This window comes from Pteropus alecto, unplaced genomic scaffold (genome assembly GCF_000325575.1).
Source record: "Pteropus alecto unplaced genomic scaffold, ASM32557v1 scaffold270, whole genome shotgun sequence".
NCBI lineage: Eukaryota > Metazoa > Chordata > Mammalia > Chiroptera > Pteropodidae > Pteropus > Pteropus alecto.
Genome location: NW_006430735.1, coordinates 10,261,651 through 10,286,493, shown reverse-complemented (window position 1 = coordinate 10,286,493; position 24,843 = coordinate 10,261,651). Strand labels below are relative to the sequence as shown.

General features: G+C 33.4%; 1 pseudogene; it reads left to right on the top strand.

Moving 5' to 3' along the window:
• The first annotated feature begins 16,558 nt into the window (after positions 1 to 16,558).
• Positions 16,559 to 16,677, top strand: LOC112485212 (annotated as a pseudogene).
• Positions 16,678 to 24,843: the final 8,166 nt, after the last annotated feature.

Here is a 24,843-nt window from a genome sequence, read left to right as displayed (position 1 = left end):
ATTTATTTATTTTTATGATTCTGTATTGGGAGTTACTTATATATTCTAGATACTAGTCCTTTGTTAGATATATGGTTTGCAAATATTTTCTTACAGTCTATATCTTATCTTTTCATCCTTGTCACGTGGGCTTTCATAGAACAAAAGTTTTTAATTTTGATGAGGTCCAACTTATACATTTTTTCTCTTATGGATACTGCTTTTGTGTCAAGTACAACAACCTTTGATTAGCTCTAGAGTCCAAAGGTTTTTCTCCTATTTTTTTTTTTAAAAAATTGTTTTGTGTTTTACATTTAAGTCCATGATTTATTTTAATTAATTTTTGTATAAGGTGTAAGGTGTGAGGTTTATGTAGAAGTTTATTATTTTGCCTATGGATATTCCATTACTCCAGCACTTTTTGTTGAAAAGGCTATCCTACTTCCACTAAATTGATTTTACCTTACAAATTAATTTGAGCATATTTCTGTAGGTTTATGTCTGGGTTTGTTGTCTTTAACTGGCCTATGAGTCTATTCCTCTACCAATATCATATTGTTTTAAATATTATACCTATGTAGTAAATATTAGGTAGAGTGATTCTTCCCCTTTATTCTTTGTCAAGCTTTTTTTTTTTAGCTATTCTATGACCTGTGCCCAAGTTTATTTATAGCTACAAAAATAACTTGCTGGAGTTTTGATAGGAATTACATTAAATTTATAACTCAATTTGAGTCAATTGACATTTTCACTACATTGAGTTTTCTAATCCATGGACATGATATATTTCTCCATTTATTTAGGTGTTCTTTGATTTCTTTCATTAACATTTTATGATTTTTAATATGCAAATTCTATATGTAGTTTGTTAAATGTATCCCTAAATATTTAATTTTCTTTGAAGCAATTATAATTGGTATTGTGTTTTAATTTTAGTTCCTGTATGAAATATAATTGATTTTTTTGTGTGCTGAACTTGTATCCTATGACCTTACTGAAACTCACTTATTAGTTCTAAAAGTTTTTGTAAATTTTTTGAGATTTTCTATGTCGATAATTTTATTATCTGCAAATAGAGATAGTTCTATTTCTTCTTCTCCAATCTGCATACCTGACTAGAATTTCCACTTCTATGTTGAATAAGACTGGTGAGAATGAACATTGCTGCCTAACTAATATGTTTCAAAGCACGCTGAAAAAATGAAATATATCCAAAGGAACAAAACTTAGCTTGATCCAGCTCATTGGAGGAGCCTGAATTGTTTAATGTGTATAACCATAAGAAATATTAAAAGTCTATCTTTTAATTTTTGAAAGATCAATTTGGGAAAGCCTGAAAAATGAAAGATTTTGACTTAAAAGAAAGAGCATTATAGTAGGAATACTCTGGCATTGGTGAAGGATGTCTCATGGAGAATTAGTTCTCTTTTCTAAAGGTATTCAAACAGACACAAGATTATCTTCTCTGTGGAAGGGTCATGTATAAAGAGCTCCTTTCTCTGTCCCAGGTGGCCTCCAAAGAGTTGTGCCATTGTCCATTTTGGTATTCTAGGTGTCCATGATTGTTCTCCCTCTAAAAACACATTCAGCTGCAGTTTTCTTTTATGTGATCACTAAATCATACTTTTCTGTGCACATAAGACTTTGGACACAGAAAATATTCTCAGCTCATAAAGCTAGTTAATAATGGATGGTAATGGTGATTATAACCCAAGAGTCATCATGACATGGAGAGAACAGAACCCTAGTTAGGCTTGATGGGTAATAAGTACAATAATTCATCCTTGGTCACTTTTTTTAATAAATTGTTTTTTTTTTCTCTTTTAACCTCATAGTTGCCATTTTTCTCTATTCAATCCTTGCATTTCCTCCCTAAAACAATATGAGTGACCTTTTGCACTATGCACAAAAAATAGATGCTACCTTAGACTTCTGTCTCATGATTTTAATTGCCTGCCTTATATGGTTCAGGTATAAGATTAACAAAAGCAGAATGAAAAGAAGAGAGGAGAAATAGAGATGGAGTGTGAAGCCAGGACAAGGGTGCACAAAAGAGGCACCAGAGTGCAAACCTGAGAAGGCACTTACTCTCAAGCTCATGCAAGTGCTGGCCTAGCACCTGAGAGTGAGTGCCTCCTTAAATATTGCACCCTGTTGTACCTAGCTTGTTTCACCCAGGTCCAGGCCTCAGACCTCTGAATTATCCTTACATAATACAAGCAGACAGATGTCAGCTAAGCAAGGAATTTCCCACTGATAGCTGATAGGAAATTTTATTCTTGGTTTTATCAAAGTGAAATTCACTTAAAGAGAAAGATTAATTTGTAAAATATAACATTTATATAACTCTATTTCTTTACAGTAATTCCTTATACAGTACTTTGTCTTCTTTTATGACTTGTTACTTATTATATTAAAAGATACAAAATCATAATTTTTGTAGGTTAAAAAATTGAATATTGCCTATTTTATGTGATTGATTCAACCTATTACTATATGGGGAAGTGGAAAGAACATGAGCTAAGGAGTCATATCTGTGTTTAAATTCTAAGTATGTCATTTGGCAGCTATGGTTGCTAGAAAATTACTCATCTTTTTGGTTTTCTCATCTGGAAAATAAAATCATAATTATCTTTTAGAATTGTTTTGGTTATTAAATGTTATATAGCTATGCTACTGCTATTAATTATCATTATCCACTACATCTGATTAATGAAGAAGCTCTAGGATTAGAAGTCCAAAAGAGTTATGGCTGTGCCAGTATTAGGGCAGAAGTAAGGTGAGTATTCTATGATGCCTGAGGTTAGAGATTTCCCAACCTGTCTGAGTATGATGCCAACACAATTATTCTAGTGTTGAGCTTGATTAACTGTATTTTTAATGAGCTCCACTGGTGATTGAAATATGCTGCCATATTTGAGAGCATTCCCCAGCTAACAACAAAGATCCCTTCTGACTTTAAGTCTTGCAATTGTTTATCAAATTTTATTTTGAGCATTTTTTCCCTTTTCTAAGATACACTCATGATTCCTTTACTTTACTCTGTAATTTCTTCCCAAACAAGGCCCTAGGCTAACTTGATGTGTGCCGTCCTTGTGTGCACGAGGGACGCCTTTTGTTCTAGCATCATCCTATGAATCTGCCAGCTTTGCTGTGCGTTTCTAGGAGAACAACTTTTAATTAAAAAGAAGTCAAACAAGATTACTTAGTTTTCTTCTTTAAAAGGCACCCTTGTCAGTTTCCGTGAAACTCTTTTTCTCTTTAACTCTCCTTCTTTAAGATACTTGAGTTCAGCAACATCTTCTGTGTCAACTTCTGGGTAAAAAAAGATGTTTTTAGCTTGCTCCATTCTCCTTACCTGCCATGGTAAAACAATCCATGCCAATCGCCCAGCCTGCCGGGCTGCCACTGATAAGACCCCCTCTTTCCTTCGTCTGGCATCTTGTTCAAATACTATAGCAAAAGCTCTATTACTCTCTGGGGAGCAACTTGAGTGTCGTCTTGGTGGCTTGTAGCCAGCATTCTGCCCTGTGGAAGGGGATCCTTGGGTGCAATCCAGAATAAAGTTTGTACAGTGTTGTCCAGAGGATCTTTCCCGTGTATAGTTAAAACCTATATTTTTGACCTTTAATTCTGACAACCTGAATTTTATTCAAGAAAATATATTCATGTGGATTAAATCTAGCCCATTCTAGAAAAAAAAAGCTTTCAATGAAGTTATCATTACTTTAGGACTAAACATTGAAGACAAATTTGAGCTTCCACATGGGTTATAACAGAAATATAACTTTAAAATAATTGAGGTTGTTACTTTATTCCTGTAATGTTGTCATTCAAACAATAGACTTTCAGCAGCAGAGATGTACAGGAGTCTTGGAGGTCATTAATTCTAAAATCTACCCCATAGGGAATCCTGATAGGCTGTCATCGAAGCCTCTGATTGAAAACCCATTGATTGACAGCTCACTGCATTATGAGGCAAATACAGAGGATCCCTATTTTTTACAAAGTATCTCTATTAATTAGCCTCTCTAATATCCAACCATTTATTATTTTTTTAATGCTCTGGAAAACCACAGAGAATAAATTTAATTTCTCTTTTCTATGAAAGCTCTTCAAATATTTGATTATAGTTATATCTGCCCAAGTCTTTCCTTCTCCAATTAATATAACCCTAATTCCCTATCCTATACATGTTATAGTTTTAAAACCCATATAATTCTGGTCACTTTCTTTATAGCTTACCTGGGCTCTTTTGAGTATTCAAATGCGTAAATATGGCCTGACCAGGGCAGAATTCAGTGAATTATAATCTTCCTTATACTAGATATTATACATTATTAATATACCCTCTTATCACATTAGCATTTTTAACAGCTTTTTAACCCTTTTGCATCATAATAAATTTTCAGTCAACTGAAACCCACTATGGTTTTTCACATAAACTGATATTAAGCAAAGAATTAAAAAGGTATGAAGAGAAAGGAAATTAGACTGGATTGTACTTTAGTTCCAGCTTTGCTACTACTTTATTTTGTGACCTTAGGTAAGTATCTGATTCTCTGTTTCTTCAACTATAAAATGGAAATTTTGGATTAAATTATTCGTAGGGTCCCTACCAGCTCTAATATTCTATTATTCTGGGAAACCCTATATATTTCTCACATAATTGATTGCTTTCTTAACTAAAATGTAAAACTTTTCATTTATCTCAACAAATATTCACTATTGTGGTGGTGTTTGTGGTTATCGTCATTTCTGTTGACATTCATCTTTTAAAATTTGGATCCATAAATACACAGACATGGAATTCAATTATTCTCTGAGAAATTTCTAAGTGTAGAGTAAAAAATGCCTTTCACTCCTACATGTAATAAAGAGAAAACACTTGTGTCAGGGTTGAATCGAGGAAGTATATGAGTGATATGAAATAAGAGATCAGAATGGATGCAATTGTGGGTATTTGTGAAGAGTTTATGGAAGGCTATTTATGGAATGCCTGCACATCTGGTGTCTGGCCTATCATCTCTGCATTTCAGTAGGGCCAGTTGGGGGAAAAAAATGAACATGAAGTGGGAAGAATAAGGACAGACTAGAATTTATGAAGATATAGTTGAACCTATGTGGACAAACTAGAACCCACATCTGTATGTCACCACCTCTAACCTTGACAGTGGGGGTGACCTGCAAAAAAGCTGGAGCCCTCTTCAAGGAATTACGGTTGACCCTTGTGGAACATGGATTTGAAATGCATGAGTCCACTTATATGCTGATTTTAAGTTTCACTTATAAATAGACCCATGCAGTTCAAACCCATGTTGTTCAAGGGTCAACTGTATTCATGCAACTGAGTCAGTCCTTGGGATACGATGGGAGCTAGAGAAGCTACAGACCCAGCTGCTACCTCACACCAACAAGGGGGACTAGCATATTAGCAACAATTGGGCACATTTGTGGTGGTGGTGACTGCTACCCAACCTTCACTTTACCACCTTCCAAATCTCACACAAATTTCTTTGTAGTCAGTCTTAATTCAGAACCACACAGGAAGGGAATTCTGAGAAATGTGCTTCCAGATTAAGCAGGTTAAAACAGTAGAAAAATGCAGCAACAGTAACGTTTTCTGACTACCTTAGGTAGTAGTATTTGAAGGTCCAGAAAAAGTGAACATAGGCAACTCAAAAAAAAAAAATGTGAAAATAAAAGAGCTTATAACAATTGCTTTAATTACATAACAAAAACTGATAGTGTAATAACTGAAAAGACTAAAATAGAAATCTGTATATGTAATCTATATTCTACATATAGTAATGTTAAGTTGAGCCACACAAAGAAACTTTTAATTTTATTTTATTATTAGTTTTCAGTATACAGTACATCGGTTAGACATTTATGCAGTTTATGAAACGACCCCCCTGATTGCTTTTTCTATCCTCTGGCTCTCCACCTAGCCAGACTGCATTACTAATGACTACATTCCCTATGCCATGCTCGCCATCTCTGTGACCATCTATCAACTACTAATTTGTACTTCTTTAACCATTCATACCATTTTCCCAGCCCCCTCAACCCTCCTCCTCTCTGGCCGTCACAGATTTTCCTCTATATTTGTGAGTCTGTTTTTGATTAATTTGGTTTTTTGGTTCCTAAAATTCCATATATAAGTGAAATCATATAGAATTTATCTTTCTCTGTCTGACTTCTCAGCATAATAACCTCTAGGTTTATCCGTATCATTGCAAATGGTAGGATTTCAGTTTTTTAATGGCTGAGTAATATTCCATTGTATATATGAACCATAACTTTATTCAATTGTCTGTTGATGGGCATTTAGGTTGCTTCCATATCTTGGCTTTTGTAAATTGTGCTGCCATGAACGTATGGGTGCCTAGATCTTTACGAATTATTGTTTTGGTTTTCTTTGGATAAATACCCAGAAGTGCAATTTCTAGGTCAAAAGGTATATCCATTTTTAACTGTTTGAGGAGCTTCCAGACTGTTTTACATAGCGGCTATACTGATTTGCAATCCCACCAGCAGTGTATGAGGGGTCTCTTTTCTCTGCATCTTTGCTAACACTTGTTCTTTGATATTTTGATAACAGCCATTCTTACAGGTTTAGGGTGATATCTCGTTTGGTTTTAATTTGCATGTCTCTGATGATTAGTGACCTCGAGCATCTTTTCATATGTATATAAGGAAATTTTAATAAGCTCTCTGTTCAGTGTAATAAAATGCATCATCAAATACAAAATACTATTTTTTAGGATAAGTGTGAAATTGAAATCACATAAGTGTGACCCATGCACTCAGTACATTTGAAATGTGTGTGTATGTGGGCATATCTGTATGTGGGTGTATGGGTGAGTTTGGAGATGTGATAACCTGATCTAATGTCAAGAATTAACCTTATGTTAGTCAGGGTCTTAGTAGTCTTCCTTCTGGATTTTCTTTCTTGATTCTTCTCTCCTTTATCTAAATGACTCTTTTCCCACTTCTAGTCTTTACTTGAACACATTCCCACTAATGTTCATTCCGATGAAGGACAGGGTGAAGCTCCCTGAGTGGAGACTCAAGTCGTACATCTAGAAAAAGAGGGGCCTTGATGGTGTGCAGAAAAGAATTCAAGCGCGTGCCAGAGTTAGAGACAAAAGGAAAGTTTAATAGAGAAGGAATAATGCTCCACAAGCAGAGATGTGGTCTCTTCTCAAAGATAGAGAATGAGAGAGGCCACATATGTTTGAGGAATTCAGTTTAAGTCTGTTTTATTTTCCATGTGTGGGTGTGCAGCATGAAAAGCACGGGGAAATACTTGTTAGTAATTTCAACAGGAATCTTCCTGCAGGTTCCCATGGTCTGGCAGTATGGTGATCAACTGGGTTCTCGGGTCTAGGAGCATGTAGCAGGCTCTGAATACAACCTGGTTCAATATTTAGTACATTTGTGTAGTTCTCATACCTCTTTCCTATATTACTTTTACCAAATCTCTTGGTTCATAGTTTACAATTTATGTGGTAAATGACATTATTTTAGTTTGTATTCAGAATTATTATTGTTATTTTTACCATGGAAAGCAGCATTTGGTCTGCTATAGTCTGTCATTGTGGTTTCAAAGAGGCATACAATTGCAAGGCATCTTTATCCTGAATAGATATAATCATATGTAGTATTAAAAACAACACCAGTATTTTGAATACTCAAAGAGCATTCTGTGGTTTATGAATGGTTCTAAGTGCTTTTGAGTATGCCTTTAAAAACACAGAATATCAAAGTATTCTGTTTTTATTAAAGGTCAAGGTTGGTTTAAAATAGTTTAAACTAAACTTGATGTGTTTTTCAGTCTTAGTCATTCTTTATTTACCTTCAAACAACCCAATCAATCTTAACAAAAGAATTCTTTTAAACTTCACAAAATGAACTGGGGAATGTAAAAGAAAGAATAGTTAATGCCTTTTTATTTGATTTACTAAAGGCAAAACACATATTTTCACTTTCAAAAAACTAACTTTTATGTCAAGTGTATACCTGAAATCTTACCATGATACCTTATTATCTCCAGCTTATTGCTAAGGTTTTCCCTGACTATACATACTACATGTTACTCCTGGAATACTAATTGTGGTTAGTCTTGGTGATTCCTGATACCGCAGAACTCTGTTTGTAGTAGGGCAAGATACTGAACAAAAAAGAATTGCTTGCATTGCTGCTGTGCCAGATAAGGACAGTTAAAAAGGGATTAAAAAGTTCAGAAGGTTATTAAAAGAAACTTCAGTTTGGAGGATGGTGATAAGTGAGATTTAGATGCAGGTGACCTATTTAAGGCTTCAGGAAGGAACTCTTTGAGCATCCTTATGTAAATGTCAGGAAATGGTGGTATTTACCTATTCATCAACTTACTGTGGTAGGCTTATGCTTTGCAGACATTTACCAAAACAACAACAACAAAAAGTAGTTTTTGACAGGCAAATGTATTACATACCATTTGTACTTTCTTTTAAACCTCTGTGTTCTCGATAAACTTTTAGAAGAAGAGAAATTTTTCTCTGTCCAATTAAGACCACTTAAATTTCTCCTATTAATTAAACATTAAAGTTTCCCTATGGTACAGCTAATTAATTCTTGAAATATGAAAATCACCATGAAGAAGACAATTTATGTAATAATTTACATAAATTTAAGCCTATGCTATGGTGATCAAGGTAGGAGATACATGAAAATTAAATACCAGTGGGAGGAGAGAATGAATGTGTATTTTCATATACACTTATCACAAAATGATGGACAATCTGACTGATCTTACTTTTTCTCTTAACTATTAAAATCCTTAACTTGTATGTGTCAACTTGACAATTTAAATTTAAATTATAGTAGTTTTATAGATGTAATAAATTGAATTCTTCTTGAAGGAAATCTATTCAATATGAAGTCAAGCTCTATAGATTTTCAAAATTTTAGACACTTAAAAAGAATAATCACGCATTAACTTATTTTAATTTTAACAAAGTTCCCTTATTACCATTTTTCAAATAACAAGAAAAAGAAGTTAAGGAACTGCTCAGTCTCTCCATTTAGTGGGTTTCTTCATTGGTACTTGAGCCCAAAATTCAAAATGAATGCTGAAGTAGGTTGCCAATGTACTATCCATCAGGGGCCATTTAAGACAGATAAATCATACTTTATACTTTTGGGGGCTTTAAATACTAATGTTGCATAGGAGAATCAGCCTAACATACACTTTCTGAGTGATAGGCAAGGGGCAAATATTTTACAATGAAGATTGAATGGAAGATGGAGAGTAATTCTATCTACTTTGTCTTGGATGTGGTGCCACCGGTTGCCAGATCAATACCTCTCCTTCTTCACCTGTTAGTATAAGTCCTTGAAATCTGGTGATGGGACTATGGGCTTGAGTTGACCAACTGAAAGATAATTTCTGGCTGTTGCAAAGCGTAGGAAGTGGTAGCATTGCTGATAGTGGCTCATGCGATTTATCATTAGCAATCTGACTGAGAATTTGAGACAGAATGTTAATCTGAAATCTACTTGGTTAGAGCTAGAAGCTTCACTCAGAGGTCAACACTGATGAGGTTAGTACAGAAAGCAATATTAATTATACCTCACTCTCAAGTGATTTTATGTCCTGGCATAAAATATCATTTTATGCATTCTACTAAGGATGGGGTGAATTGAGCAAAATACTGTAGATCTTTATGAAAGGTGTCAAAGTAGATAAAAATTCAATGAACTTTCAGCCATGATTAGGTGTTTGGATCACGTAGAGATTTTACTTGCCGTCCAGCTTGTAAAGCAGACAAGAACTAAAATTAATCCTTATTGTTTATATATGATTGTTTCTAAAGAAATCCAAGAAGTGTGGGCTGGTTTTGCCTTTAATATTGGCACAGGAAAAATGCTGAATTCGTTTCTTCCTTGTTCTAAAGTGTTTATAATCAGAAGGAATGCAGAGGCCAAGTAGACAGGTTAAAGGGGAAATTGGAAGAGAAGAGGGATGATAGTTGGGCTCAGAGAATCTGGGGCAAGAAAGGCAGATGTAAAGAGTGACGTATGGGAATCGTGTGGGAGGAGTTTAAATATGTTCTGTCCTTCGGTCTGGAACAACAAAGACAGAGAAGCGATAGGACAAAAGTAGATACAATAACTGAGAATGTGAATATCTCTAAAGGGCCTCCATGAGCCTTAAAGAGCAAATTTAGGATAAGAAACATGCTGTTTTCTACAGTGTGTGTCAGTCCAAGGCATATGTACTGCCTCCTATATAGAGAGCCTCTGGAAGACTACAGATTCAATAATGAATAATAGATTCTTACGGTACTATCATTGCTAAAAATAATACATGTGTAAATATATATATATATTTGGTAATATATATGAAAAAATATATATTTGATAAATATCTATATTATACACACACACACACATATATATATGTTAAAATTTTGTGAAACCTCAGTATGTTTGATGATATATTTAGATTTTAAAAATGATATAAGAAAGGATAGTTATGTTATGTTTGGGTATTATTCTTCCAGGGCTAGCACTTTGGTCTGGAGAAAATTTTGATCTAATTCAATGTGATTTATGGTTTTCCCAAGAAGAAGTTGGAAAGAGAAATAAAAGGATAAATTGGGAACCCAGTGAAGAAAAATTACAATCAAGCAGGAAGGCCTTGGCATGGATGACATTTAGATCCTTCAAAATCTTTAAATTCTTGGAGACTGAAATCACAGAATTGAATAAGCTTGTTCCAAGAAATAAAGCTTTGGGATATCTGTAGGACTTCGGAACACTCTTATGAACTGAGACTGTATGACTTTTTTCAACCATGACCAGAAGCAATGTGGACTACTAGGCGAATATTAAGACCTCGCTTTGATATTTACTGCATGCCACTTAATTTTGCGAATGCTCAAGTTTACATGTCCTTATAAAGACGGTAATGACATCTGCTCCATGATGTGTTTGGAAGACAAAATGATTCTTGCATGTCTCTGGTAGTTTATAAGTAAATGTAGTTTATAAGTAAATGTATTTTGCAAGTATCAATTGTTAGAAATATCAAACCTCTTGAGAAAATAACCTCCTTTGAAGCATTTCTCTTTAAAGAGATCTGAAGTCATTTATACAGTTTCTAAAACTACATCACACTGAGGCAAGGACAGAAACTTTAGAAAAACGTTGTGCATAATACTCTCAGATCTTTATTTTCCTTTGCTGTAGGCCTGCCACGTAGATTTTCTGGGCTGGACAAGATGACAGCCATGAGTGAGGAGAGGGTTGTAGAAGCAGCAGCTGCTCTTGCAGCTGCAGAAAGTTGCTGACACAAGACTCAGTTGGGAAAGCACTGAATGGAGTGCAGCAATTTGGTGGAAAAAGGCAAAGAGAAGGCAGAGAAGTGCACAGTGAAGAATGACTCAGAGAATTTTCCCTACCCAGAGCTTTATTTTGCTGGAGTTCTCTTCAGCATTTTTGTCATTGTAAATTGGAGGCTTGGAATCATCAAGAGGCAGAAAAGAGTCTCTGATGAACCTCCAGATGGAGGTGCTTTGTTTTAAAAAGACTAAAAATAGAAAGAGAGGTGTACTTGCATACTGAAAATAAACACAAAGAGTAGAATAGCATCTATAGATAAAAGAGATTGTTAAGTGACTGCAGAGGTAGTAGCACCACTCAAAATCCCTCTGGAAGATCTTGAGAAATGGTTCAGGAAAAAAAAAATGAAAGAAAAGGGACACAGTAAACTTTTAGAGGTGATGGATATGTTTATTATCTTAATTGTGATGATGGTATCGTGGGTGATGCATATGTGCAAACTCATCAAACTGTGTTCATTAAATATGTACAGTTTTTTAAAAAATATATCTATTATACCTCAATAAAGCTGGAAAGAAAGAAAGAAGGAAAGGAGAGAGAAAAGATGTAAAGGAAAGAAGGAAGGAAGGAAGGAAGAAATGGTTTCATTCTGTCTTGTCCCCTCCTTTGAGAAAGGTGCTAGAATTTAGTCCTAAACACTGCAAAATAAAAGAAAACTGACTTTATTCAACATTTAAGCTTATTTCTAGCTCGATAAATTAGAAAAAAGAATTTACAGTTGGCTTACAAACGTGTCTACTGTGTTATTGATTGGTGGAGGCTCAAAGAACATATTTAGAGAATTTAGTGCTAAAAATATGTATTCATATTTTTCTAAACAGCTTTATTATTGAGATATAATTTCCATAAAATAAAATTTGATGATTTAAAGTGTACAGCTTTATGAGTTTATCAAATGTGAACAGTCATCTAAGTACGATCATAATCACAAAACAGAGCATTTCCATCATGACAAAAAAGTACTCTTACAATGCTTTGCAGTCAATCCCCTCATCCTGCACCTGGCCTTTAGATAACAATAGTGATTTGTTTCTAACACTACAGTGTGCCCATTTTTTTTTTTTTTTGAATTTCATATAAAGTGCATCATACAATATATAGTTTTTTATTTTGAGATTTATCCATTCTGATTCATATATCAGTTTCTTTTTATTGCTAAATTATGTATGTAAGTATGTATGTATGTATGTGCGTATGTATGTATGTATATTTGGTATGGATATATCACATTTATCCCTTCACTAGATAATGGACATTTGTGTTGTTTCTAGTTTTTGGCTACTATAAATAAAGCTCCTATGAACACTCATATCCAAATTTTGGTGTAGATATATGCTTTCATTTCTCTTGGTTCAATATCTATAATTGGGATTGTTAGATAACAGGGAAGCATATGTTTGTAAGAAATTACCAAATGGTTTTCAAAGTGAATGTACTATTTTGGTTTCTTACCAGCAATGTATGAGAGATCAAGTTGTTCAATTTCTTGCCAATAATTGGAATTATCAGTCCTTTTAATCTGCTTATGCCCATGAGAAGTGCTTCTGACTATTTCCATTCATATATCATATTTTGTGAAGTGTCTTTTCCAACTTTTTGCCCCCTCTTTATTCAATTTTGTCTTAGTGTGGTTGAGTTGCAAGATATATATTCTGGACATAAATCTTTAATCACATACCAGCTTTGCAAATGTTTCCTAGAGTATTGTGTGCCTTTTTATTTTATTAACATGTCTTTTAAAAAACAAGTTACTAAACTAAATAAAGTTCAATATGTCAGTTTTAATTTTATAGTTAATTCTTTTTTGTCCTACTTAGGAAATTTTTGTCTATTCCAAGGTCATAAAGACTTTCTCCTATATTTTGTTCTGTAAGTTTTATGATTTTCAGCTTTTATATTTTATTTTCTAATCTATTTTAAATTACTTTCTGTGTATGGTAGAAGGTTAGGGACAAGGCTTATTTATTTATTTAATTATCTTGCAATAGATATCCACTTTTTTCAAGCATCATTTGTTGAAAAGACTAACTTTTTCACAACAAAACACTTTGGTACCTTTGTTGAAAATCAATTCACCATATATGTGTGTGTCTACTTCTGAACTCTGTTTTCTCTGCATTCACCAATACTCCTGTTGTTGTTAGATGCCATTGAAGTAATTCTGATTCCTGGTGACTCTATGAATGAGTGATGACTACAATGTCCATTCCTGAGCATTTAAGCAAATACTACACTGCCTTGATACTGTGCTTTATACTAATCTTGAAATCAGTTATATGTGTTCTCCGATTTTGTCTTCTTTTCAAAATTGTTTTGACTAACTACTTGAGGCCCTATGTATTTCCACATTAATCTTAAAATCAGCTAGAAAGATATTTTCATATGACCTCCTGGAATTTTGTTTGAGATCATTTTGAATCTATAAATAAATTTTGGGGAAATTGACATTATAATTTTATTGAATTTATGAACATAATGTATCTCTCTACCTATTTAGGTCTTCTTTAATTTATTTCAGCAATTATTTGTAACTTTAAACATATAGACCTTGCACTATTTTGTTGATTTTATCACCAAATATTTCATGTTTTGGTGGTATGGTAAATTATATATTTTTAAAAGTTAATGTACAATTGTTACTAGTATATAGAAACTTTATTTCAGTATATTGACTTTATACATGCAAATTTGATAATTTATTAGTTCCTATAGATTTTTGGAGATTTTGGGGAAGGGTTATCTACATTTGTCTAGGAAGAGATCATTTTACCTCTTTACAATCTCTATGTTATCTGTTTCTATTCCTTGCTTTGTGCACCAACTAGAACCTGCAATTCAACGTTAAGTTGCCTTTTTAATGATTATTGGGAGAAAGCATTCAGTTTTTTACTATTAAGTATGATGTTGGTTGTAGGCATTTTATAGATGTTCTTTATGAGATTGCTATTTCCTAGTAGGCTAAGAGTTTTTTCATGAGTAGTTGTATATCTATTGAAATGCTCATGTAATTCTTGTTTATTCTTTAATATTGAGAATATATTTTAGTATTTTAGAGTATACTTTCTTAATTTTTTTGAATAGTAAAGCGACATAGCATGTATAAGATAGACTCCACTTGGGCATGGTGTCTTATCCTTTTTATATATTGTCGAATTTAATTTGCTAAAGATGGAGTTTTCCATTCTTCATCATGAAGGATATTAATCTGTAGGGTTTCTTTTTAACCTCAGTTTTTATGTTTGGTATCAGGATGATGTTGGAATTTAAATGAGTAATTTATTAAGAGATAATCTATTCTATTTTCTCAAAGTGTTTGTGTAGAATTGATATTGTATCTACCTTCAAAGTTTAATAAGATCATCAGTGAAGCCATCTGAGTCTCTAGTTTTCTCTGTGGCAAAGTTGTTAAATATAAATTAAAATTTTAAAACGTTATCAGATTACTCAGGCTACTTCTTCTTGCAGGAGCTTTGGTAGTTTGTATTCAATCTACTTAATCTTAATTGTGGATTTTATTGACAAATTTTTTCACAGTATTTTCTTATTATTCATATTAAGTCTGTGGGATTTATAGTGATATCCCTTTTTAATTCTTGACATTCATAATTTGAGTCTTTGTCTTATTCACCTGATAGTCTGGCTAGAGATATATTAATTTTATTAACATTAGAAGATACTATTTTTGATTCCATGGATTTTATCTATTTTTTTTAAATTATATCAACTTTTACCATCATATTTATGATTTCCTGCCTTATGTTTACATAGATCCTCTTTTTCTGGTTTTAAAGGTAAAAGCATAGATCATTCATTTGAGACAATTCTTTTTCTATTATAAGCCTTTAATACTATAAATTTCACTCTAAGCACTGCTTTGGCAGCATTGCACACATTTTCATAAGTTGTGTGTGTTTTTTTTTTATCAGATCAAAAGATTTTCTGATTCCCCTTGTGATCTCTTCATTTTTTGATAAGTCATTAGAGTCATGTTATTTAATATCCAAGTATTGGAGAATTTTCCAAATCTCCTTGTTATCAGTTTATAGTTTATTTTCATTATGGTGAATAATACACTTTAGATTATTTCAATTTTTAAAAATATATTAAGACTTGTTTTATGGCCAGACTGTGGTCTATCTTGATGAATTTTCTATGTGCACTTGAAAAGTAGTATATTCTGCTGTTGTGGGTGTAGTGTCCTTTAAATATCAGGTAAGTTGGATGATAGTGGTGTTCAAATATTCTATACTTAATGATTATTTTTATCTACTTTATTAATTCCTGAGAGAGGAGTTTTGAAATCTTAAACTATAATTAATTTTGAATTTATTTTTTCTCCTTTCAGTTTTAACATTTCTATGTCTTTACTTAGGTATTTTGAAGCTATATCATTTGGTATGTATGCATTTAGGATTACAATGGCTTCTTGATAAATTGGTCCTTTTATCATTTAAAAATGTCCCTTCTTATCTCTGGTAATATCTATTGCCTTTAATCTACTTTTTCTAATATTAATACACTCATTCTAGCTATGTTATATTTTAATTTAGGTTAACAGAGGTATAATTTACATATAATAAGATTCAAATTTTATAGTTTTATGAGTTTTGAGAAATGTGAACATTTGTATAAGCAGCAGCATAACCAAGGTTTTTTAAAAAAAAGTTTTAATCATCACAAAAAGTTCCCTCATGCTGAAGTCGATCCCCTTGCTTTACTCCTTGCCCCTGTGACCCACTCATCTACTTTCTATCCCTATAAACCTGCGTTTTCCAGAGTACGATATAAAAGAATCAAACTATAGGTAGCCTTTTGTGCCAGTGATGTTAGAAATTTGCTTCTTTTTATTACCGAGTAATATTCTATTGCATTGATGTACTGCTCTTTGTTCATCTGGTCTCCACTTAATAAATATTTGGGTTTTTCCAACTTAGAGCTATATGACTAAAGTTATATAAGCATTCACATATAGGTCTTCCTGTGGACATGTATTTTCACTAAGTTCTAGGCCTTAAGATGTAAAAAATATGAACCTTCACAAAATATTAAAAACTTGAGATAGCCAGAGAATTTGGAAACAGGGTTCAAGAAACTGAAGACATCTTCTGTGAATCTTAACTTAGAGCAAGTTCTACCTTTGTAAACACAATCTAACTGTGGCTGATTTAACTTAAAAACAGTTTAATAAGTCTATGGCCATGCCACCCTGAATACACCCAATCTCGTCTGATCTCGGAAGCTAAGCAAGGTCAGGCCTGGTTAGTACTTAGATGGGAGACCACTTAGGAATACCAGGTGCTGTAGGCTTTAAAAAACAAAACAAAACAACAGTTTAATAAAACTATGTTACGTAGCTATCAGGATTTTGGAAGGGCTGGATAAAGAGATGACAAACAAGCTTCTAAGAATAATAATGCCCCAAACCAAATGAAGACTGGCATAGTATAAAATTGGTAAGGGTCTTTCTTGGAAAAAAATCTTTTGCTTGCCTAGTCCCATCTTAGTGTTCTGTCTTCTGCACTCAGAACACCTAAAATGACATAGTTACATTAACAAAAAAAGAAAAAAAAGAGAGAACGAAAGAAAGAAAAAAGAATACTTTTTTTTAATTAAAATAAAATATATAAACAATACCACAGAAAGGTTTGTTGGGTTAATATAAGTCAATTAACCATACCTTAAAAAGGCCTAGCATGTAGGCCTACCAGAGCCAGAATTGCTGTAACGCTGTCTCATCTGGTTTATCATAAATCTTATCATAAATCTTGACATTATAAATAGGAGGAAATAACCAACATAAGGAGTTGTCACTACCCTGCAAGTTCATCAATAGAGTCAAATATCACATACACTTCCAGCAATAAAAAGGTAAGTGATTTATTTTATGAAAATTCGTGCTTTGCTTATTATAGGTAGTTTTTATAATATGTTTATGTGAGGTAGATTTCTTCTTAGAGAAAAGAATAAGGAGTGATAAGAGTGGTCTAAATAAGAGGTTACCATCTGGAAGCTGGACTGCTCTCTGTACTTTCTGCTCAATTTTTCTGTAAAACTAAATCTGCTTTAAAAAATAAAGTTCATTAAGTTTTTTTTTTTTTAAAGCTAATGATTATAAATGTCCTTAGAAAAAGTCAGCTCAGTTAGAGAGACTGAAGCCATGTTATCCTTAATAATTTATATAAGCTTCTTTACATATTTACTGCCTGACCCTGAATACATTATAGTGTTTATTAAAATGAGCCTTCAGTAAATGAAGCAAATTGGTTGGAGCAGAAGATTTTGGAGAAAGATAGTCCCTTCAAGCCTGGATGAACAGGTTAGGTACAAATTTTGGAAGGCATAAAAGCTAGACCAAAGAGGAAAGAGATTTTGGTTTGTTTGTTTGTCTTGGTTAACAGTGATAAGTCAAATATTTAAATCAGGAGAATGATATTTAAATGCCAACAACAAACACACAAAAGAGAATAAAACATTATCAAAATGAAATGTAAAGTTGTAAAGCAATTTTAAAATGGTTTTTAGATTTGGTTTGTAAAAAAAAAAATTTTAGAAAAAATAATACCCCCAAAAGATTGATGTTACAATATATTTGACTGTATCTGGGTCATTAAATTTATGACTGAAGAATGAATCAAGAGACAATGTTATCATCAAAAAAAGAAAGGAGAATTAGGTTGGTTAGTCTTAAGTTGTCTAGAAATTACTAGACAACTAGAAATTAACATCTTCTCTCTACTGAAACCAAACTTCCTAATTAAAGAGAAATATGTGAGAGCTATGAATCACAAAGATTTTACATTTCAGTTCTGTAATTAGTCTTCCATTTTCAAGAGTTGGAAACCATCATTAAGTCTTTGCTCTGGTGACAATTAAGAAAGCAGAGGCTATTCTGAGACTCAGGAGAGGCAGCATGTAGATGACTTTTAGACAGATATCGGTTTTCTTGGCTCCATCCACACAGACTGATACTGAATCTCTCAATGACAACTCAGAGGACACTGTAGCTCCAGGCACTAGTTCTTGCTTTGTTCCATTAAAGTTAGCTAAAGATAAAGAGGAATGTACCAAATCCATCAAAAGAACAGGAAATGGAGAAAAGGAGTGCAAAATCTATGGGAAAAGTGCATATGGGAGATCCTCACAAAGATGAATTTGTTATAAAAATCAGACTTATGAGTGAAGCCAGTAAAAACCCACAAAGAGAATATATAGTAAGAACATTGATAATGAACTCATTAGATATGTTTCCCAAGAGTGTCTGAATAGTGAATCAAATTCTAAGGATGCATGGGTATGCTATTAGGTTCAGTTGTGGGGCAATACATAGGGCATTTGGAGAGTTACCAAAGGAAATTAGAAGACAGCTATTGGAAGGACACTGCTGTAGGTAAACCAAAGATTGAGAATGTGCACATGAAATTTTGAGGTTAAAAGCAATTCATGCAATCCATTGTATCTGGTATGATATAGTCTCTGTAAAATAATTTTCTTTATTCCAATACCTAAATCAAGTTTCTTGTCTAAAAGACTAATAACCCTATGCTGTCACAAGTATTTGTAGAATAACTCCAGATTTCAAGCATTCACAATATATTTTTTTAATTGAAGAGATAGTTAATTTTATAGAAGAGTATGAAACTGGAGGAAAACAGATATATTAACTAATAGCAGGATATGTTTATCATTTTCCTAGTCTATACATTTTTAATGGACAATACTATAAAACAGAGAAAAAGAATTCTTCAGCTACAGAAAAAAAGAACTCAATCTTTTCAGTATTGTAATTTCTCTTAAGTCTCTACCTAGTTTAACTTAACTTTCTTTTCTCTTTATTCATTTTCCTAGTCTTTATTTCTATGTTAAAATCTGTTTTTTTTTTTCGTTCTTTCTTGAACATTATACTTCACCCCAGTACTAAGCATTCCTATCTCACTGCCTTGCTTTTTTTTCTTAGGGAAACTTGCCTCCAAATAAAGCATGTTTATTTGAGATGGGATTATTGGTAAAAATGAGATGGAAAAAAAAAAGAATAATGGAAATGCAATTCTAGGACCACATATTTTTCCCCCTCTAATTGGCTTTGCTTAATACTCTTCTGTTTTCACTAGAATCTAAGTTGCACCTGCTCTTAAATATGGTAACCATCCCCATAACATTTCCTTTAAGTAAAGCTACTCAAGGCAGTTTGTCAAAACTCACCTTAAAATGTTTGGCTAAAGAATGCATGTGGCAATAATTCCTTGCCAACTCATACTTTCATGCTCATAATAATGCAAAGTGTGTTAGTAATCACAACTACTGTTTATATTATGTTTTCTTTCCACTGAATCAAGCACTTTGAGTGTTTTACATACATTCTCAAATTTTTAGGACTATGGCAAACAAATTCTAAAGAAGTGCCTCTGATATTCTCATTTCTAAGTTATTAAAAATGTAAATCTAGGTACTGCCATAAAGGACTTGGGAGACGTCTTAAGGTTACTAATCAGCTGACCTTAAAACAGGAATATTATCTCAATGGGTCCAATATAATCATATGGGCCTTAAAAGCAGAAAAGACAGGTTGAAGAGTCAGAGAGATGTGGCAGAAGAAAAACATCTTGAAGAGATATGAGGCAAAGGGGGAAATCAGAGAGATTTAAAGTATGAGAAAGATTCTACTCAGTGTTGCTGGCTTTGAAGTTAGAGAAAGGGGGCCGTGAGTTAAGGAATGTAGGCAACCTCTAGAAGTTAAAAATGACCCCTGGCCAAGATAAAAAAAAAAAAAAACATAGGGAGCTTTATGCTACAAAAACATGGAATTGAATTTAGCTAACAATCTAAATGAGCTTGTACAGGGATTCATTCTTAGAACCTCCAGAAAGAACACCTTGATTTTGGCCTTAAGAAGCCTATCACATTGTGCCTGGATTTATGACCTCTAGTCACTTTGAAATAATAAATGTATGTTGTTTTAATTAAGTTTGTAGTAATTTTTTACAGCAAAAAGACACAATGAATCAGGCAAGCAGAATAGTTTCATTAAACATATATTTTATCCAACTATTTGTACTAGGTGCTAGAAGAGATAGAAGAACAACAAAAGACAAGGGTGGTCTTTCTTTTTCTGTGCTTTTATTCTAGTGGGTGGGACTATATGTATGTATAGAGACATATGCACATATATTTATATATAACATGTCATTAGCTAATAATGATCTGTTTGGCAAGAATTGAGAAGGGACAAAGGTATGAAACAATAACTTGAGTGGTTATCCTTCATGGATGCCTAGTGTAGGCCCTCTGCTCATGCTTCCTCTTCTGTTTGAAAAACATGTTACTTCTGATGAATTCATTGGGTTATTTCTAAAATGTCTTAACTTTATAAATGTATGCACATTTTTAAACATTTTTATTTCCTCATTCTTTTTTTGGGTATGTGTGTGTGTGCATACACACACACACACACACGCCCACACATATATATATACACATATACGTGTATTTACATATCTAGCTACGTATATGTATTTATATATACATCTATAAAATGGCACATAAATGCACAATCATATATATAAGCACATACATACATATATAAGCGCATATATACATATATAAGCATATATATCTATAATTATATGCTTTTTGAGGGGATAGTCGCCGGCTTCTGAAATGAGCCTCTAACTTCGAAGTGGTAAGATCTTATCTAAAATTTCTTGATCTAACCCTTCCAATCTGAGTGTGAACTTTCTTCAACTATATTTTGCTCTTAAAATTAGCTCCTACTGACAGGTTCTTGCATTGTAGCTCTATTTGCCACTAGCACCTTTGCTAGTTATGTGAATACTTCAACCACTTTAGCATTACAACGCTCTCAGGAATAGAGCTCTTGAAAAAAAAAATTAAAATGATTTGAAAACATGCAAAACAGAACATTTTAAAACAAATTCCAAAACCAACCCCCAACACTTAAAATTTTAAACATTATCATCACTCTATTTGTGTGACTTGGGGTAAAGTCGATGATGGTATTTATTAAGATGCAGATATATCATATAGCTGAGATAAACTTAACTCACTATAAACAATGATTCACTATCTTTGATTAATTTATAAGATTACTTATGAGACTTAGAACAAGTGAGTGCTCAAAAAAATTAAATCAGACGCAAAAAAACCAACAATCGTATGATTTCACTCATATGTGCAATATAAAATAGAAAGCAACGAATGAGCAAACAAAACAAATAAACAACTCATAGACACAGACATCAGTATGGTGGTTACCAGAAGGGAAGGGGTCTGGGGTAGATAGAAGAGGGTAAAGGGGGTCAAATATATGGTGATGGAAGAATATTTGACATTGTGTGAACACACAATGCAGGATATAGATGATGTGTTATAGAATTATATACTCAAAACCTTATTAACCAATGTCACACCAATAAATTTAATGAAGCTAAAATTTAAAAATTAATTCAACTATAATTATATACACTGCACAAATCTGAATTGGAGAGCTTGACTAATTCTCACATTTATGTGCACAATTCTTATATGTATATGCACCCATGTAACACCAGGCAATAAAGATATAGAACATTTCCAGCATCACTAAGAGCTCCCTCATGTCCCTCCCTGTCAATATCCTCTCTCCAAAGTTAACCACTTTTCTGATTTCAGTCATGAAAAAGGAGTTTTGCTTCAGAACAGATATGTTTAAATTTAAATTGGGAAGAGGTAGTTAATAAAAATGAGGAGGGTAGGCTTGGGCAGAGGTTTCTGGGTACTGAGGTGTGAATCTCAAATGAAGAAAAAAAATCAAAGACAATTGTTGGCTACTTGTCTGCTCCAGAGTAGTATGGGAAGGCTCAAACAACAGAGGTGGAGATATTTTTGAAAGATCACACAGTATGCTATTGAACAATATAAGAGATCTCCAGCTTGCAATTAGGTTGTATCCCAAAAGTTCATTCATCTCTGGGAAACTGGAACCTACTTCCCCATAGAAGAAATGTCATAAATGTCATAAATGATGGTTAGGATTCCAGGTTATTCCAGCCTGTATTAAACATAATGTATCTGAAATATTGCACTTTTAAAATGAAATAGGTTCGAATCCACAACACACATAATTAAAACAGGAAAGAAAGAATAATTATTCCTATTTATCTTGATGTTGATACTTTAGAAAATTTAGGTTTAATTAGAGGATTTATCTGACTTTATTTAAGTTTTGAAAGAATTTTAGAAGTGTTTCAAGTGCTTTAGACAATGCTTTATTTTATTTTTCTATTTTTGGTTTGAAAATATTACTTTAGTTACCCTGATACAGGTGAATCACTAACCCTAGGCCTATATTCGCCCTCATTTATGAACAATAATGAGTGGTTCGGCAGACTTTAGAAAAAGGAGAAATGGTACCAACATTTTTTACCTCTTTATTCAAAATCTCCTTCCCCTTCTAGAATAGAATTTGGAAGATAGGATTGGGAATTTTGCCTTGAAGCACTAAGGGCTTCATTGAATAAGGGCCCTAGTGTTGGGCCCTAGTGTATACCAGTGCATTTGTGCTGAAGTTGTGGTTCCCGGCCACTGACTACACATATTTAAGGCACTTGTGGTCCTGGAAGACAAGGAACAGCTCTGCTCTGATGGCTGACTTTGGCTAGAGGAGGCCCTGACAGCATTGCTGAACTTGCTATTAACCACAAGGCAGGCAAGAGCTTCTACCCAACATTCCTCCCTCTCTCCTTTGCTCAGACTTAGACTCACATTGCGATCTGGAAGCACTCTTGACTTTCCCCAGCTCCTTTCCTATTTTTTCTCACAGTGTTTCCTCTAAAAAAAAAAACCAAAAACCAAAAACCAAAAAAACTTTCTATTTCATCCTACCTTGGCATATGCTTCCTAGAAAGCACAGACTAACATAGAAATGCTCTCTATTTAGGAGTTACTCTATACCTGGAAGCAGGGGTCATGTGAAGTGCAAATGAGTTGGAGTAGAGTAATGGAAACAAGAAGTATATATTTTACAAGGCTATAAGAGGAAAAAGTGTAAAGAATCTTTAGATTTTCTCTTTTGCCCAATCTAAGGAGTTGAGAAGTAGTCAAGGAGATGAGCAGAGGAATAAATCAGAAATAAAGAGTATAAATTTGATGAGTATATGCCCATTGTATTGTTTGCCAGGAAATTAAGGGAACAGGAGGGTGAAGTATGGGTTATGTAGAAACAATCATAAATTTGGCGTATGTATAAGGTTGTGGAAAATTAAAAGAAACATAATGAATTAAAGAAACATAAACATTTGGAATTTAGGGGAGTGGAGAATTTCAGAAAGTAGCTTTACAGTTTTAGGATTAAGTCTCAAATAGATAGAATGAGGCTCACATCCTGGAAAAATTTTAATTAAAAGTATGGGTTATGTAGAAACAATCATAAATTTGGCGTATGTATAAGGTTGTGGAAAATTAAAAGAAACATAATGAATTAAAGAAACATAAACATTTGGAATTTAGGGGAGTGGAGAATTTCAGAAAGTAGCTTTACAGTTTTAGGATTAAGTCTCAAATAGACAGAATGAGGCTCACATCCTGGAAAAATTTTAATGTGTTTCATGTTAGTGTGTGGCGGGGGGGAGGGTGTTCATCTTCTATTGGGTATTTTAATACTCACCTAGAACACAAAGTAATTAATCAAAAGCAATCTTCACCAGGGAGTGTAAAACATAACAAAAGTTTCTAATGCTAGAAACGATACTTGTGTCACTCTCTGAGTTCCTAATGCTGTAATTTTGAATGGCACGTGGGGTTTGGCGGAGGAGAGAACCTATATTTTCTTGTGAATAGGACATCCAAAGTCTTACATTTTCAGCATTTTTACTTTCTCACCCTTCTCTATTTCGACTGGTTAAGACTCTAATGTCCCACTGTCCATTGCCTGCACAGGTGGCTTCTTGGCTAGAGAAAGAGTCTTTGGAGCATAGTTGGAAGGTGTATTGAGGGCACATCAATTACTGTTTCCAGAGAATTGCCTGGCCACACACAGTTTCCTGGGGACACCTCCCAAATCTATGTTTTCAGGAAACCCATAGAAATCAAATCAGCACCCTTTCCAGTTTTGTTGTTGTTTTTGTTTATTTGTTTCTTTGTCAGGTCCTAAATTTCTTTCTTTTCTACATTTATCTCATTTGGCAGCTAGTGCCTTCATTTAACAAATTTGTCATAGAGAGCTGCTTCTAAGCCAGTGAAAATTAAAACTTACTCCTCCTCAAATATTTTTTTTTTCTTCAGCTTTAAATTCCCTGACTTCGGGTAAGATTCTCAACTCTGATGAGAGTATATATGTCTCCAAGCTCTTTGATCTCTTTTTATGCCACTGTTAAGAACTTAGCATTATAAAAAATAGCAAAGAGGAATTGCTAATAAGTCAATGTATAAAAATGGAATCCGAAAAAACACCTAATAAATCCAAAAGAAGTCAGGGAAAGA